Below are 18,768 nucleotides of genomic sequence, written 5' to 3' on the forward strand. Positions count from 1 at the left end.
GGTAGATACCCAGTAGTGGGATTGCTGGATCCAATGGTAGTTCTACTTTTAGTTCTTTAAGGAATCTCCACACTGTTTTCCATAGTGGTTGTACTAGTTTACATTGCCACCAGTAGTGTAGAAGTACTCCCTGTTCACTGCATCCATGCCAACATCTACTGTTTTTTGATATTTTGATTATGGCCATTCTTGCAGGAGTAAGGTGGTATCGAATTGTAGTTTTGATTTTCATTTCTCTGATTATTAGTGGTGTTGAGCATTTTTTCATATGTTTATTGGCCATTTGTATATCTTCTTTTGAGAATTGTCTATTCATATCATTAGTCTGCTTTTTGATGGGATTGTTTTTTTCTTACTGATTTGTTTGAATTCGTTGTAGACTCTGAATATTAGTCCTTTGTCACATGTATAGATTGTGAAGATTTTCTCTCACTCTGTGGGTTGTCCGTTTACTCTGCTGACTGTTCCTTTTGCCGTGCAAAAGCTCTTTAGTTTAATTAGGTCCCAGTTATTTATATTTGTTTTTATTGCATTTGCTTTTGGGTTCTTGGTCATGAAATCCTTGCCTAAGCCAATGTCTAGAAGGGTTTTTCCAATGTAATCTTCTAGAATTTTATAGTTTCAGGTCTTAGATTTAAGTCCCGAATCCATCTTGTGTTGATTTTTGTATGAGGTGAGAGATGAGGATCCAGTTTCATTCTCCTACATGTGGCTAGCCAATTATCCCATCACCATTTGTTGAAAAGGGTGTCCTTTCCCCACTGTATGTTTTTGTTTGCTTTGTCGAAGATCAGTTGGCTGTAAGTATTTGGGTTTATTTCTGGGTTATCTATTCTGTTCCATTGGTCTATGTGCCTATTTTTATACTAGTTCCATGATGTTTTGGTGACTATGACCTTATAGTATAGTTTGAAATCAGGTAGTATGATGCCTCCAGATGTGTTCTTTTTGCTTAGTCTTGCTTTGGCTATGCAGGCTCTTTTTTGGTTCCATATGAATTTTAGAGTTGTTGTTTCTAATTCTGTGACAAATGATGGTGGTATTTTGATGGGGATTGAGTTGAATTTGTAGAATGGTTTTGGCAGTATGGTCATTTTCACAATATTGTTTCTACCCATCCATGAGCATGGGATGTGTTTCCATTTGTTTGTGTCATCTATGATTTATTTCAGCAGTGTTTGGTAGTTTTCCTTGTAGAGGTCTTTTGACTCCTTTGTTAGGTATATTCCTAAATATTTTATTTATTTATTTATTTATTTATTTAGCAGCTATTGTCAAAGGGGTTGAGTTCTTGATTTGCTTCTCCACTTGGTTGCTGTTGGTGTATAGAAGAGCTACTGATTTGTGTACATTAACCTGGTATCCGGAAACTTTGCTGAATTCTTTGATCAGTTCTAGGTGCTTTCTGGAGGAGTTGTTAGGGTTTTCAAGGTAAGCAATCATATCATCAGCAAACAAGGACAGTTTGACTTCCTTTTTACCGATTTGGATGCCCTTTATTTCTTTCTCTTGTCTGATTGCTTTGGTTAGGACTTCCAGTACTATATTGAAGAAGAGTGGTGACAGTGGGCATCCTTGTCTTGTTCCAGTTCTTACAGGAATGCTTTCAACTTTTCTACATTCAGTATTATGTTGGCTGTGGTTTTGTCATAGATGGCTTTTATTACATTAAGGTATGTCCCTTGTATGCCAGTTTTGCTGAGAGTTTTAATCATAAAGGGATGCTAGATTTTATCAAATGCTATTTCTGCATCTATTGAGATGACCATGTGGTTTTTGTTTTTAATTCTGTTTATGTGGTGTATCACATATTTGTCTGAAAACAACTGTATCTTTCCTTCGTATGTGATGCTTATTTTTGCTGGATACAGAATTCTTGCCTGATAATTGTTTTGTTTGAGGAGGCTGAAGACAGGGCCCCACCCTTCTAGCTTGCAGGGTTTCTGCTGAGAAATCTGCTGTTAATATGAAAGGTTTTCCTTTATAGGTTGCCTAGTGCTTCTGTCTCACAGCTCTTAAAATTCTTTCATCTTAACTTTGCATAACCTGATGACAATGTGCCTAGGCAAAGATCTATTTTGCGATGAATTTCCCAGGAGTTTGTTATGCTTCTTGTATTTGAATGTCTAGGTCTCTAGTAAGGCTGGGGAAGACTTCCTTGATTATTCCCCTACATATGTTTTCCAAGATTTTAGAATTCTCTTCTTCCTCAGGAACACCGATTGTTCTTAGGTTTGGTCGTTTACTATAACCCCAGACTTCTTGGAGGCTTTGTTCATATTTTCTTATTCTTTTTTCTTTGTCTTTGTTGGTTTGGGTTAATTCAAAAACCTTGTCTTCAAGCTCTGAATTTCTGTTTTCTACTTATTCAATTCTATTGCTGAGACTTTCCAGAGAATTTCGCATTTCTAAAAGTGTGTCCAAAGTTTCCTGAATTTTTGATTTCTTTTTGAAGCTGTTTCCTTGAATATTTCTCACTTTACTTCCTGTATTTTTTTTTTATTTCCTTGCATTGAGCTTCGGTTTTCTCTGGTCCCTCCCTGATTAGCTTAATAACTAATCTCCTGAATTCTTTTTCAGGTAAATCAGGGATTTCTTATTGGTTTAGATCCATTGCTGGTGAACTAGTGTGATTTTTGGGGGGTGTTGCAGAGCCTTGTTTTGTCATATTACCAGGGTTGGTTTTTTGGTTCCTTCTCATTTGGGTAGGCTCTGTCAGAGGGAAGGTCTAGGGCTGAAGGCTGTTGTTCAGATTCTTTTGTCCCACGGGGTATTGCCTTGATTTAGTACCCTCCCCTTTTTCCTATGGATGTGGCTTCCTGTGAGCCCGACTGCAGTGATTGTTGCCTCTTTTGGGCCTAGCCACCCAGCAAGTCTACCCAGCTCTGGGCTGGTACTGGGGGTTCTCCGCACAGAGTCCTGTGATGTGAACCATCTATGGGTCTCTCAGCTGTGTATACCAGCACCTGTTCTGGTGTAGGTGGTGGAGGGTGCAATGGACTCCCTGAGGGTCCTTAGCTTTGGTGGTTTAATGCTCTGTTTTTGTGCTGATTGGCCTCCTGTCAGGAGGTGGTGCTTTCCAGAAAGCATCAGCTATAGTAGTGTGGAGAGGGACCCGCAGTGGGCAGAGCCCTAGAACTCCCAAGATTATATGCCTTTTGTCTTCTACCTGGGTGGATAGGGAAGGACCATCAGATGGGGGTGGGGCTAGGTGTGTCTGAACTCAGACTCTCCTTGGGCAGGCCTTGCTGCAGCTGCTGTGGGGGATGGGGGTGAGATTCCCAGGTCACTGGAGTTGTATATCTAGGAGGGTTATGGCTGCCTCTGCTGAGTAATGCAGGTTGTCAGGGAAATGGGGGAAAGCTAGCAGTTACAGGCCTCGCCCAGCTCCCACGCAAAGCTAAAGGCAGGTCTCACTTCCACCATGTCCCCGCAGCAGTCCACTTCCTTCAGAGGGTCTGTGGGTCCTCTTGGGATTGCTGGTTTGTTGTTGCAATCAATCTGGAGCTAAAATTCACAATGCAAACCTCCAAATGCTGCTCTATATGGAGCTGCAATCTAGTCCTGCCTCCTGTCCGCCACGATCCCAGGAGTGCTCCTGACTTTTTGGATCTAATCCTCCAATTGTTTTTAAATAAAACTTTTCGTGCTGATGTTAATAGTTACATAGAAAATAAAAAGGCCAAGAATAGCTAAGACACTCCAGAAAAAGAAAAACCAGGGGAAATAACTTCTCCAACTAGACATCAAGCATGATTTGAACTTATAATAGACATTTTGGCAATGGCATAGGGATAAACAAGTAGAAAAAGGGTAGAGAATAAGTAGTCCATGTATATAGAAATCCGGCCACGTGCGGTTGCTCACACTTATAATCCCAGCACTTTGGGAGGCCAAGGCAAGTGGATCACTTGAGGTAGGGAGTTTGAGACCAGCCTGGCCAACATGGTGAAACCCCATGTCTACTAAAAATACAAAAGTTAGCTGGGTGTGGTGGCTCATGCCTGTAATCCCAGCTACTCGGGAGGCTGAGGCAGGAGAATCACTTGAACCTAGGAGGCAGAGGTTGCAGTGAGCCGAGATCACGCCACTACACTCCAGCTTGGGCAAGAGAGTGAGACTCCGTCTCAAAAAAAAAAAAAAAAATCCAATTAATGATAAAGCAGTACTGTGATAAGTGGATACAAAATAACTTCATTAAATCTGGACAAAAAAGATTATTCATTTGAAAATGAGTGAAATTTGATGCCTATGTTAAATCATACACATTAGACAAAATATAAAATATTTCATAATTTGACAATCAAATGTATAAAACATGTAGAAGATGACAAAGGAGAATGTCTTTATGACCTTCAAGTAAAGAAATAGTTTGTAAAATAAAGCTCAAAGTGTGCAAACCATAAAAGAATTGATATATGCCTATAGCAAAGTTAAGAAATTCTATTGCAATATAACATAAAGAGTTGAAATAGCATGTCAGAGCAGAAAAAAATATTTGCAACACATATAGTTGACAACACACTAGTACAAGTGTATATAAAGAACTGTAAGCATAAAGAAGACAGGCAACCCAATAGAAAAATAGGGGGAAATGTTAAACTCAGCTGTAATCAGAACAATACAAATTAAAATTCCCATGAAATACCATTTCATGTTGGCCATTGGTAGAAATTCATTTCTTGGTGTTGGCAAGGATGCAAAGCAAGGGTGTGATAAGACTGTAAATTCTAACTTTTTTTTTTTATTTGAGATAAGGTCTCACTCTATCATTCAGGCTGGAGTACAGTGGCATAACAGCTCACTGCACCCTTGATCTCCCCAGGCTCAGGTGATCCTCCCACCTGTGCCTCCTGAGTAGCTGGGACCACAGGTGCGTTCTGCCACACCCACCTACTTTTTGTATTTTTTGAAGAGATGAGATTTTGCCATGTTTCCCAGGCTTATTTTAGAAAATAATTTGGCAATACTAATGATGTTGAAATTGTACATATACCATAACACATCAATTACACATCTGCGTATATAACCTACAGAAACATTTCCACAAGATATACGGAGCCATGTAAAAGAATGTTCATGGCCAGGATTGTTTGAAATAGCCAAAAATTAGAACAGAAATATCCATCTATAATAGAGTAGAATATAATCTATGGTATATCCATACCACGAAATGTTACACAGAAGTGAAAATGAACAACATGGTTGAATCCCAGAACCATGATATTGTCAATACATACAGATAATTTCATTTCCATAAGGTTAAACTATGCAAAACAAATCATATATTGTTGAGGGATACAAACGTGGCAAAACTATAAAGAAAAGCACATACTAATGAATAGGATTGAAGATCGATGGACAGGAAGTGGGATAGGTACATGGAACTTCAAATTTAATACTTTTTTTCTAAAAATGAATAGTGGGTACTCAGGTGTTTGTTACAATGTCTTTATTATATCTTCCATGTACATTTTTATAAATATCCTATGATATTTACTGTATGCAGAATTCTAAGATAGCCCTCAAGATTCCAACTCTCTGGTGTACTTGCCCTGTACAACCTATTCCCTTTGAGTATGGGCCAAAGTTGTGTATGATGTGGGCAGTAGTTGCTGCTTTGATTAGGTTACATTATATAGCAAAGGTGATAGGAAAGTCACTCTTGTGAGCTTTATATAAGACTCTGTTTCAGCTGACCAAAAAGAGTAATTCTTATGTTGGCCATGAAGAAGTGAACTGCCAACAGAATGACCCCAACAGAATGAAGCTAGAAATAAATGGCAGAAGGAAAACAAAACAAATCACAAATTTCTGGAAATTAAACAACATACTTTTTGTTTTTTCAAGATGGAGTCTTGCTCTGTTGCCCAGGCTAGAGTGCAGTGGCATGATCTTGGCTCACTGCAACCTCTGCCTCCTGGGTTCAAGAAATTCTCCTGCCTCAGCCTCCTGAGTAGCTGGGGTTACAGGTGCCCACCACCACGCCTGGCTAATTTTTGTATTTTTAGTAGAGACAGGGTTTCACTATATTGGCCAGGCTGGTCTTGAACTCCTGACCTCATGATCCGCCCGACTCACCCTCCCAAAGTGCTGGGATTACAGGCGTGAGCCACCGCGCCTGGCTACAGCACACTTTTAAACAACCAATAGATCAAAGAAGAAATCATAATGGAAATTAGAAAATACTTAGAGACAAATGAAAACAAGAACAGAACATACCAAAACTTATGGGACACAGTGAAAACAGTGCTAAAGGAAAAATTAATAGCTATAAATTCTTGTATTAAAAAGAAGAATGATCTCAAATAACCTATCTTTTACAACTCAAGGAACTAGAAAAAAAGAACAAATTAAACCTAAACCTGGCAGAGGGAGGAAATAATATAAAGATTAGAGTAGAGATAAATGAAATAAAGAATAGAAAAATAATAGAGAAAAACAATGAACACAAAGTTGGTTTTTTGAAAAGATTAACAAAACTGAAAAACCTTCAGCTAGATGGACTAAGAAATAAAATAGAGAAGACTAAAACTACCGAAATTAGAAATGAGAGTGTGGACAGATCTGGTTGGGCGCGGTGGCTCATGCCTGTAATCTCAGCACTTTGGGAGGCCGAGGCGGGAGGATCACGAGGTCAGGAGATCAAGACCATTCTGGCTAACATGGTGAAACCCTGTCTCTACTAAAAATAGAAAAAAAATTAGCCGGGCATGGTGGCGGGTGCCTGTAGTCCCAAGTTACTCAGGAGGCTGAGGCAGGAGAATGGCATGAACCTAGGAGGCGGAGCATGCAGTGAGCCAAGATCATGCCACTGCACTCCATCCTGGGTGACAGAGTGAGACTCCGTCTCAAAAAAAAAAAAAAATGTGGACCGATCTACTAATTCTACAGAAATAAAAAAGGTAATATACTGTGAACAACTGCACACTAATAAATTGAATAACCTGGATAAAATGAACACATTCCTAGAAACATAAGACCTTCCTAGATTAAACCATGAAGAGATAGAAAATCTGAATAGACCTATAACTAGTAAGGAGGTTGAACCATTAATCAGATATCTTCCAACAACAACAAAAAAGCCCTGGGCCTGCTGACTTCACTGGTGAATTCTACCGAACATTTTATGAAGCACTAATACCAATTCTTCTCAAAGTTTTCCAAAAAAAATTGAAGAGAAGAAAGAATTCCTGCCTCATTCTGTGAGGCCAGAATCATCCTAATACCAAAGTAAGACAAAGACACCAAAAGAAAATAAAACTATAGACCAGTATTCCTTATGGTCACTGATGGAAAAATTCTCAACAAAATACTAGCAAAACAAATCCAATAGCATATTAAAGAATTAAGCACCATTTTAAATGGAATTTATTCCTGGCTTATAAGGATGGTTCAATATACACAACATGATTAATGTAATATACTACATTAACAGAACAAAGGAAAATTACCACGTGATTATTTTAACTGATGCAAAAACCATTTGACAAAACTCAGAACACTTTCGTGATGAAAAAAACTAAGAATAGAAGGAAACTATCTCAATGCAATAAAAACCATATATGGAAAACCCCTCAGTAAACATCATACTCAACTAAAATATAGACCAGTACAATAGAATACAGAGCCAGAAGCAAACTCTCGCATCTATAGTCCAGTGATTTTTGACAAAGGAACCAAGAGAATTCAATGGGTGAAAGGACAGGCTCCTCAACAAATGAACCTGGGGAAGCTGGATAGCCACATGCTGGATATAACACCAGAGACACAGACAACAAAAGAAAAAAAAAACATAAATCGGGCTTCATGAAAATTTTAGAAATCTATACATGAAAAGACATTATCAACGGAGTAAAAAGGCAACCCACAGAACAGGAGAAAATACTTGCAAATCATTTATATGATAAAAGATTGCTATCCTGAATATATAAAGAACTCTTAAAAGAATATATAGAGGACTCAACAAAAGAAACCAAACAACCAGATTCAAAAAACAGGCAAAAGTATTGAATAAATGTTTCTCCCAAGAAGATATAAAAATGACCAAGAATATGAGGGCCAAGTGCAGTGGCTCATAGCTGTAATCCTAGCACTTTGGGAGGCCAAGGCAGGTGGATCATTTGAGACCAGGAATTCAAGACCAGCCTGGGCAACATAGTGAGAACTCATATCTAAAAATATAAAATTATTAGCCAGGCATGGTGTAGTCCCAGCTACTCAGATGGCTGAGGCACGAGGATTTTAAGCCCAGGAGTTTGAGGCTATAGTGAGCTCTGATCGTCCCAATGCACTCCAGCGTGGTGACAGAGTGAGACTCGGTCTCAAAAAAAGAAAAAAGAAAGGTGCTCAATGTTACTAATCATTTGGGAAATGCAAATCAAGTCAAAATTACAATGAGATGCCAGCTCATACCCATTTGATGACTACTATTAAAAAAAACAAAAAATAACAGATGTTTAACCATTCGCCCATTCGTTTGTTTAATCATTCATACATTGAAGGACATCTGGGTTGTTTCCAGTTTTTTGTTGTTATGAATGAAACAGCTATAAACATTCAAATACAGGTTTCTGTGTGAACATAAATTTTCATTTCCCCGATAAATGCCAAGAATGCAATGGCCATGTCATGTGGTACTTGTATTTTTTTTATTTTTATTTTTTTATTTTTTAAATTGTTTGTTTATTTGTTCCATCGCCCAGGCTAGAGTACACTGGCCCAATCTCGGCTCACTGCAACCTCTGCTTCCTTGGTTCAAGTGATTCTTGTGTCTCAGCCTCCGGAGCAGCTGGGACTACAGGCCCCTGCCGCCATGCCCGGCTAATTTTTTGTATTTTTAGTAGAGACGGGATTTCACCATGTTGGTCAGGCTGGTCTTGAACTCCTGAACTCAAGCCGTCCCAAAGTGCTGCGATTACAGGCTTGAGCCACCACACCCAACCAGATGTTTATTTTTTAAAAGAAACTACCAAACTTTTTCCAGAGTGGTTGCACCATTTTACATTCCCACCAGCAATGCATAAACAATCCACTTTCTCTGCATCCTCACCAGCATTTGGCGATGTCCCTATTTTAGCCATTTTGATTGGTATACAGTGATATCTCACTGTGGTTTTTAATTGAATTTCCCTAATGGTTACTCATATTGAACATCTTTTTGTTTGCTTATTTGCCATTTGAATAACCTTTTGAGGGAAATCTCTGTTCATTCCTTTTGCTCTTTTCCTAATTATTTGGTTTTCTACTGTTGAATTTTGAGAGTTTGTCATATATTCTAGATACAAGTCCATTGTCAGATATGTGATTTGCAAATATTTTCTCCTAGGATGTAGCTTGTCTTCTCTTCCTCTTAGCAGTGTTTCACAGAGAAAAAAAAACTTGATGAAATGCCATTTGTCCATTTTCCCTGCTATGAATTGTGGTTTTGGTGTCGGGTCTAACGAACTCTACCTCACCCTGTATCATATATTTTTTTCCCTAACAGTGTTACGGTTTTTTGTTTTACATCTAAGGCCATGATTCATTTTGAGTTAACATATGTATAATGTGTGAAGTTTGTTCCATGTTCATTTTTTGCCTGTGGATGTCCAATTGCTGCAGCATCGTTTATTGAAAAAAACAATCCTCCTTTCATTAAATTGCTATTGTACCTTTAAAAAAAAATCAATTGGGGCTGGGTGCAATGGCTCATGCCTGTAATCCCAGCACTTTGGGAAGCCAAGGCGGATGGATCACGAGGTCAGGAGATCGAGACCATCCTGGCTAACATGGTGAAACCCCGTCTCTACTAAAAATACAAAAAATTAGCCAGGTGTGGTGGCAGGCGCCTGTAGTCCCAGTTACTTGGGAGGCTGAGGCAGGAGAATCGCTTGAACTGGGGAGGCAGAGGTTGCAGTGAGCCAGGATTGTGCCACTGCACTCCAGCCTGGGAAACAGAGCGAGACTCCATCTAAAAATAAAATTAAAAAAAATCAATTGGGCATATTTGTATGAGTCTGTTACTAAACTGTCTGGTTCCATTGATGTAAGTGTTTATCTCTCCACCAATACCACACTGTTTTGATTATTGTAGCTCTCTAGTATGTCATAATATTGGGTAGTGTGTACTCCTCCTGTTTATTCTTCTATAACATTTTGTAGATCAGTATTCTCAACAGGTATTATTCACATATTCAAAATAACTCCATAATAATAGCAATAAAAACAAAACAAATATTTTGAAAATTATTAGTAGAGGAAGGACAAATCACTTTCATTATCTAAGCTACAAAAATAATATTACATAGTTGCATTTTAAATACTTGATCATAACAATTATGTCTCTTTTCAAATTTTTTCCTGATTAATTTCTCACTGATAACAAAGACACCATTGGCATTTTATTTTTCATTGGCATATTAAGTGCATTCTGTGGGATTCCAAATACTAAGCAAAGCTATGTAATACCATTAAAAATCCCTCTTGATAATAACTTTAAACATAAACAACTAAACATAGGCACATAACAAAACTCAGGTTTACCTGCTCACAGCTCAAAAGCCAAACTTGAGAGAGAAGAGTTGTTGGGAGAAAAAGCAGGTTTATTCAGGAGCCAACAACCAGAGGAGATGGTGGACTCATGTCACAAAGATCATCTCAAGTTTCTCAGGCTAGCTAGAGAGTTTTTATGGGAAGCAGGGATATGGACTATGCACAAGAGTTGACTACGTGAGGGGTGGTATGTCTGGTCTTGATGACTATCTTGAGCAGTGAGCCAACTAGTGATCTAGCTGGTGTCTGCTTGATTGCAACCAGAATATAGATGAACTACACACAGATGGAATTCTTTCTTCCTGGGGTGAAACATTCCACAACCTTGATTTCATGCTTGGTTTTTCAAGGCCCGTTCCTGGAGTTCTTTAAGCAATGCATGTAAGTTAAGCATTATTAAAAGCTCAGCATAGAAAGAAGTGAGGGGGAAGAGAAAGAATAATTGTTTTTCTAAATGGGGTGGTAGTTTTAGTTACAGGCATTCATCTTCAAAAGAAATGAAACCAATTGGAAACTAATATAGGCTTAAGATTAAAAAATTAAAATTTTATTGAACAGTTTTTAAATTCTGAGTTTAAGACCTTTATAATTAAAAATGACACATGCAAGTTTTATTCCCCATGATTATTTGATTTTCTCAGTCCCTTAGGAATGGCTTAATTTATTTCTTTTTTTATTTTGGAGTATTACTTTCTCTCCTCAAAAGCAGTGTTACTGCTTCCCAGATAAGAAAGAATACAATATCCACCAAACAATTACAACAAAAGTACAGAATCCATCTGGAGTATAATAACAAGACTAAAACAATATAGCAACTATCACTATAAAAAGGACTTTGGGTGAAGGTCATCAATAGATGCCTAATCTAGAGGGATGATAAGTATGATAAAAGTAAATAATGACTATACAGTGGAGAAAACATGCAACATCTTGACCAGGTGTTGGCAGAAAATTTTCCATGGATCCCCACTATTTCTGCAAATCTCATGAGCAGAAACATGCTGCATTTTGTTCTGGATTCCCTTTTAAGTAATGTTTTTATTGCAAACAGCTTTAGAAGATAGACAGTTTCTCCCTGCATAAGAAAACAAAATAATGTTTATTGTTCATTATAAAACATTTAAGTTCCCTAAGCTCAAGGTCTTTCTCCTGTATTGCAACCCACTGCGTATGTGGCTACTCATCAGAACCTATTTGCATTATCCCTGTGGAACTTGGGGACATCGAGAATGGATGTAAATATGCTGCTTCTCATACTCCCAGCAGCACCATGAATAATAATATCCTTTGTGTCTGACTCAAGAAGTCAGACCAGCATCTTTCACCAGCATCAGTGAAATGTGGCAGGTTAGGTTTGTTTCACAGTGCTTGAGAGCAGGATCAAAATTGACATCACCCATGAGGGATAGACTTTGTATGCTTCCAAATACTTTGAGAAGGATACAATATCACTTACAAAGTATCTGACCAGGGCTGCATAACTAAAATCTAATTACAAGGAATCATCAGGCAAACCAAAACTGAAAAACAGTTTCTTTCTTTCTTTTTTTTTTTTTTTTGAGACAGGGTCTTGCTTTGCTGCCCAGGCTGAAGTGCAGTAGTGCAATCACGGCTCACTACAACCTCTCTCCTGGGCTCAAGCGATCCTCCCATCTCAGCTTCCCAAGTAGCTGGGACTACAGATGTGCACCACCATGCCTGGCTAATTTTTGTATTTTTTGTAGAGACGGGGGTTTCCACCATGTTGCCTAGGCTGGTCTTGAATTCCTGGGTCAAGCAATCTGTCCTCTTTGGCCTCCCAAGGTGCTGTGATTACAGGAGTGAGCCACTGCATCTGGCCTGAAAAACATTTTCTAAACTGACCAGTATTCTTCAAAAATGGCAATATCATGAAAGATTCTTTTAAAGTCTAGAAAACTGTTTCTGAATAAAGAAGAATACAAAGGCATGGCAATTAAATGAAATATATGATCCTAGACTAGATCCTGTGCTGGAGGGAAAAATGCTATACAGGACATTATTGGGACATTGACAAAATTGGAATATGGATTGTAGATTAAAGTATTGTATTAGTATTATGTTTCCTGAATTTGATAACTAGATTATAATCATGTGGAGAATGTTTTTGTACTTAAGAAAAATACATAGTATAAGGAGATATAAAAGCATGACGCATGAAGCCTAATCCAAAATGGTTCAGAACAAATGAATTATGTGTTTTATATGTGTATATATACATCTATACAAAGATAGGTGATAAATAATAAAGCAAATGTGGTGAAAGATTTTAAAAATTGGAAAATGAATATGTGAATGTTCTTTGTTCTATTCTTGCAACTTTCCTATAATTTCAAATTATAGCAAAATAAGTTTTTTAAATACATGTGGAATCTATAAGATTGTATAAAACAGTCCTTTACTTCTTCCCTACTGTTGCTTATCAGTTCATTCAGATGCCGTTAAGCATCAGGAACTCTGTCCTCTTTGGTTTCCCTTTTTAGAGATGAGGTCTCGCTACATTGTCCATGTTTGCCCCAAACTCCTGGACTCAAGTGATCCTCTTGCCTCAGCCTCCCAAGTAGCTGTGGTTTCCCTTTTTATCCTTCCCTCCCCACACAACTCACTGTTTTAAAACCACATTGCCCATCTCTTATGGTCCACCTTGCTCTTTTTAATCTTTGGCACAAGTAGCTAACGCTTTCATTTTCAACAGTTTCTCCTCTATCGAGCTGCACCAAACTCCTAGTACTTTGCAAACTCTATCATTGTTGACTCAGAGCAAATGACCACTTAATATTTTTTTAAAATGTAGCAGATACGGTCAAGTTGCCATCCAAATTTATGTCTATACACACCTTTGCCAATATTGTGTGTAAACTTTACCAATCTGTCAGTAGGAAATATTTCATTCTTCAAATTTGTATTTGCATTTGTAGTTATTAATGGTGTTGAACATTTTCATGTTTATTAGCTGTTGGTATTTTGTCATTTGTTGTAGGGGTTCAGTCAGGATGGTGGGAAAAATTGTAAAATAAACACAAACCTTCTTGGAAGGCCAGCAGGTTTTTGCAAAAGCCTCGGGATAGAGTTATGGTTGAAGGCAGCCTAATCCTCTTTGAGCTATAGCATGGGTAATTAACATAGAAATGTAGAGAAGTCTATCTAAATAGCTTGTTTTGACCATGGGGGATGCGTGATTACTCCGGGGGAGTGGGGAGGTCCAGCAACTGCAAAGGTAATTACCTTCTAGTGGTGTTTACTTGAGACTTTTGTCATTTAATGTATGCTGAATAAATGCGGGCAGGGCCAGTGAGTGGAGACTGTGGCTGCTACTCTTTACAACACTCTCCTTGGAGTCTGTAGTGGCCCAGATGCTCAGCTGGACTGACAAGCATAATATCTGTGTCAGGGTACATTATTCATCCATCGCGGGGTCAAGGTCTGTGGGATGGACTCCTGCAATTTGTGAGATACCTTCTCATTCAGTCTTTTGAGCTCTTTTAACATTACCTTTAGGCATTTTTTAAAGAAAAATCTAACCTAGTCTGGTAGTGGGTGCCATTTAATAAAGAAGAAGGATGAGATATAATCTGCCAGCTGAAGAATGAGAAAAAGAGCTTTCCAGACAGATACTACTATATGTTGGGAAGGTATCTGACAAGTTTGAGGGACAGAAAGATGGGAAAGGTAAGCAAGGGTGAGTGAAAGAAGACAAGGATAAATATTACCCAGGACTTTACAGGCCAAGTTCAGAATACTAGACTTTAACCTTTGTGCAACTGGAAGCAGGAGATGGCACAATCAGATTTATTTTGTTAAAACAGAACTTTGGCTGCTGCATAAAGAATGGGAATGGGAGCAGATACCAGGACAGCAGTTAGAAGTTTATTATATAATTGAGGCCAGAGATGAAGGAGGCAACAAGGAAGATTGTCACATTGGATTACTCAAATGTGGTTAGCAGGAAGAATTTATAGCATGATTAATGAAGGTTAGGAGAGGAAGGGAAAGGAATTTGTCAACCGATGCCTCGATTTCTCATCTAAACAACTTGATAATAGTGTTGCTATTTAACAACAGGGGACACTGAAAGAAGAGCAGTTTTGGGGAAGAATATTATACATTCAGTTTGGGACATGTTGAGTTTATGATGTGTGTAATGCATGTATAGATGATGAATAGACTATTGGATGTCAGGTACAAACTTGGAAGAGAAGTCTGCACATCCAGGAAACTCTCTTTTCGTTGTTAAATGTCACATGTGCTGCAGGTATTGTTCCAGTTCCTCTTTTGACTTGCTTTATTTTTTTATTTTTATTTTTATTTTGAGATGGAGTCTCACTCTTATGCCCAGGCTGGAGTGCAGTGGCACAATCTGGGCTCATTGTAGCCTCTGCTTCCTGGGTTCAAGCGATTCTCCTGCCTCAGCCTCCCAATTAGCTGGGATTAAAGGCATGCACCACCACACCCAGCTAATTTTTGTATTTTTAGTAGAGATGGGGTTTCACCATGTTGGCCAGGCTAGTCTCGAGCTCCTGACCTCAGGTGATCAACCCGCCTCAGCCTCCCAAAGTGCTAGGATTACAGGTATCAGCCACTGCATCCAATCATGACTTGCTTTATTATGTTTCTAATCATACAGATATCTTACCTGATATGGTGTGGTACAATTTGTCAATATTTTTCTTTGGGGCTTCCAGATTTTCTGTCATGCTTAGAAAGGTGTTTCATACTCTTACATTATAAAAATATTAATCCATGCTCTTTTTTTATTTTATTTTTTATTATTATACTTTAGGTTTTAGGGTACATGTGCACAGTGTGCAGGTTTGTTACATATGTATCCATGTGCCATGTTGTTTTGCTTCACCCATTAACTCGTCATTTAGCATTAGGTGTATCTCCTAATGCTGTCCCTCCCCCCTCCCCCCACCCCACAACAGTCCCCGGTGTGTGATGTTCCCCTTCCTGTGTCCATGAGTTCTCATTATTCAATTCCCACCTATGAGTGAGAACATGCGGTGTTTGGTTTGTTGTCCTTGCGATAGTTTACTAAGAATGATGTTTTCCAGTTTCATCCATGTCCCTACAAAGGACATGAACTCATCATTTTTTATGGCTGCATAGTATTCCATGGTGTATATGTGCCACATTTTCTTAATCCAGTCTATCGTTGTTGGACATTTGGGTTGGTTCCAAGTCTTTGCTATTGTGAATAGTGCCGCAATAAACGTACGTGTGCATGTGTCTTTATAGCAGCATGATTTATAGTCCTTTGGGTATATACCCAGTAATGGGATGGCTGGGTCAAATGGTATTTCTAGTTCTAGATCCCTGAGGAATCGCCACACTGACTTCCACAATGGTTGAACTAGTTTACAGTCTCACCAACAGTGTAAAAGTGTTCCTATTTCTCCACATCCTCTCCAGCACCTGTTGTTTCCTGACTTTTTAATGATGGCCATTTTAACTGGTGTGAGATGGTATCTCACTGTGGTTTTGATTTGCATTTCTCTGATGGCCAGTGATGATGAGCATTTTTTCTTGTGTTTTTTGGCTGCATAAATGTCTTCTTTTGAGAAGTGTCTGTTCATGTCCTTCGCCCACTTTTTGATGGGGTTGTTTGTTTTTTTCTTGTAAATTTGTTTGAGTTCATTGTAGATTCTGGATATTAGCCCTTTGTCAGATGAATAGGTTGCAAAAATTTTCTCTCCCATTCTGTAGGTTGCCTGTTCACTCTGATGACAGTTTCTTTTGCTGTGCAGAAGCTCTTTAGTTTAATTAGATCCCATTTGTCAATTTTGGCTTTTGTTGCCATTGCTTTTGGTGTTTTAGACATGAAGTCCTTGCCCATGCCTATGTCCTGAATGATATTGCCTAGGTTTTCTTGTAGGATTTTAATGGTTTTAGGTCTAACATTTAAGTCTTTAATCCATCTTGAATTAATTTTTGTATAAGGTGTAAGGAAGGGATCCAGTTTCAGCTTTCTACATATGGCTAGCCAGTTTTCCCAGCACCATTTATTAAATAGGGAATCCTTTCCCCATTTCTTGTTTTTGTCAGGTTTGTCAAAGATCAGATAGTTGTAGATATGCGGCATCATTTCTGAGGACTCTGTCCTGTTCCATTGATCTATGTCTCTGTTGTGGTACCAGTACCATGCTGTTTTGGTTACTGTAGCCTTGTAGTATAGTTTGAAGTCAGGTAGCGTGATGCCTCCAGCTTTGTTCTTTTGGCTTAGGATTGACTTGGCGATGCGGGCTCTTTTTTGGTTCCATATGAACTTTAAAGTAGTTTTTTCCAATTCAGTGAAGAAAGTCATTGGTAGCTTGATGGGGATGGCATTGAATCTATAAATTACCTTGGGCAGTATGGCCATTTTCACGATATTGATTCTTCCAACCCATGAGCATGGAATGTTCTTCCATTTGTTTATATCCTCTTTTATTTCATTGAGCAGTGGTTTGTAGTTCTCCTTGAAGAGGTCCTTCACATCCCTTGTAAGTTGGATTCCTAGGTATTTTATTCTCTCTGAAGCAATTGTGAATGGGAGTTCACTCATGATTTGGCTCTCTGTTTGTCTGTGATTGGTGTACAAGAATGCCTGTGATTTTTGTACATTGATTTTGTATCCTGAGACTTTGCTGAAGTTGCTAATCAGCTTAAGGAGATTTTGGGCTGAGACAATGGGGTTTTCTAGATATACAGTCATGTCATCTGCAAACAGGGACAATTTGACTTCCTCTTTTCCTAATTGAATACACTTTATTTCCTTCTCCTGCCTGATTGCTTTGGCCAGAACTTCCAGCACTATGTTGAATAGGAGTGGTGAGAGAGGGCATCCCTGTCTTGTGCCAGTTTTCAAAGGGAATGCTTCCAGTTTTTGCCCATTCAGTATGATATTGGCTGTGGGTTTGTCATAGATAGCTGTTATTATTTTGAGAAATGTCCCATCAATACTTAATTTATTGAGAGTTTTTAGCATGAAGGGTTGTTGAATTTTGTCAAAGGCCTTTTCTGCATCTATTGAGATAATCATGTGGTTTTTGTCTTTGGTTCTGTTTATATGCTGGATTACATTTATTGATTTGCATATGTTGAACCAGCCTTGCATCCCTGGGATGAAGCCCACTTGATCATGGTGGATAAGCTTTTTGACATGCTGCTGGATTCAGTTTGCCAGTATTTTATTGAGGGTTTTTGCATCAATGTTTATCAAGGATATTGGTCTGAGATTCTCTTTTTTGGTTATGTCTCTGCCAGGCTTTGGTATCAGGACGATGCTGGCTTCATAAAATGTGTTAGGGAGGATTCCCTCTTTTTCTATCGATTGGAATAGTTTCAGAAGGAATGGTACCAGTTCCTCCTTGTACCTCGGGTAGAATTCGGCTGTGAATCCATTAGGTCCTGGACTCTTTTTGGTTGGTAAGCTATTGATTATTGCCACAATTTCAGAACCTGTAATTGGTCTATTCAGAGATTCAACTTCTTCCTGGTTTAGTCTTGGGAAGGTGTATTTGTCGAGGAATTTATCCATTTCTTCTAGATTTTCTAGTTTATTTGCATAGAGGTGTTTGTAGTATTCTCTGATGGTAGATTGTATTTCTGTGGGATCAGTGGTGATATCCCCTTTTTCATTTTTATTGCATCTATTTGATTCTTCTCTCTTTTCTTCTTTATTAGTCTTGCTAGCAGTCTATCAGTTTTGTTGATCTTTTCAAAAAACCAGCTCCTGGATTCATTAATTTTTTGAAGGGTTTTTTGTGTCTCTATTTCCTTCAGTTCTGCTCTGATTTTAGTTATTTCTAGCCTTCTGCTAGCTTTTGAATGTGTTTGCTCTTGCTTTTCTAGTTCTTTTAATTGTGATGTTAGGGTGTCAATTTTGGATCTTTCCTGCTTTCTCTTGTGGGCATTTAGTGCTATAAATTTCCCTCTACACACTGCTTTGAATGTGTCCCAGAGATTCTGGTATGTTGTGTCTTTGTTCTCATTGGTTTCAAAGAACATCTTTATTTCTGCCTTCATTTCATTATGTACCCAGTAGTCACTCAGGAGCAGGTTGTTCAGTTTCCATGTAGTTGAGCGGTTTTGGGTGAGTTTCTTAATCCTGAGTTCTAGTTTGATTGCACTGTGGTCTGAGAGACAGTTTGTTATAATTTCTGTTCTTTTGCATTTGCTGAGGAGAGCTTTACTTCCAACTATGTGGTCAATTTTGGAATAGGTGTGGTGTGGTGC

The 18,768-nt window shown here is 38.5% G+C and overlaps 1 long non-coding RNA gene across 1 annotated transcript in view; it reads left to right on the plus strand.

Annotated features, from left to right (window-relative positions):
• LOC134736673 (uncharacterized) overlaps nt 1–18,768 on the plus strand; it is a 66,643-nt gene that overhangs the window by 3,308 nt on the left and 44,567 nt on the right. The gene's annotated exons all lie outside the window — the stretch shown is intronic.

Source organism: Symphalangus syndactylus, chromosome 5 (genome assembly GCF_028878055.3).
Source record: "Symphalangus syndactylus isolate Jambi chromosome 5, NHGRI_mSymSyn1-v2.1_pri, whole genome shotgun sequence".
NCBI classification, from domain to species: domain Eukaryota; kingdom Metazoa; phylum Chordata; class Mammalia; order Primates; family Hylobatidae; genus Symphalangus; species Symphalangus syndactylus.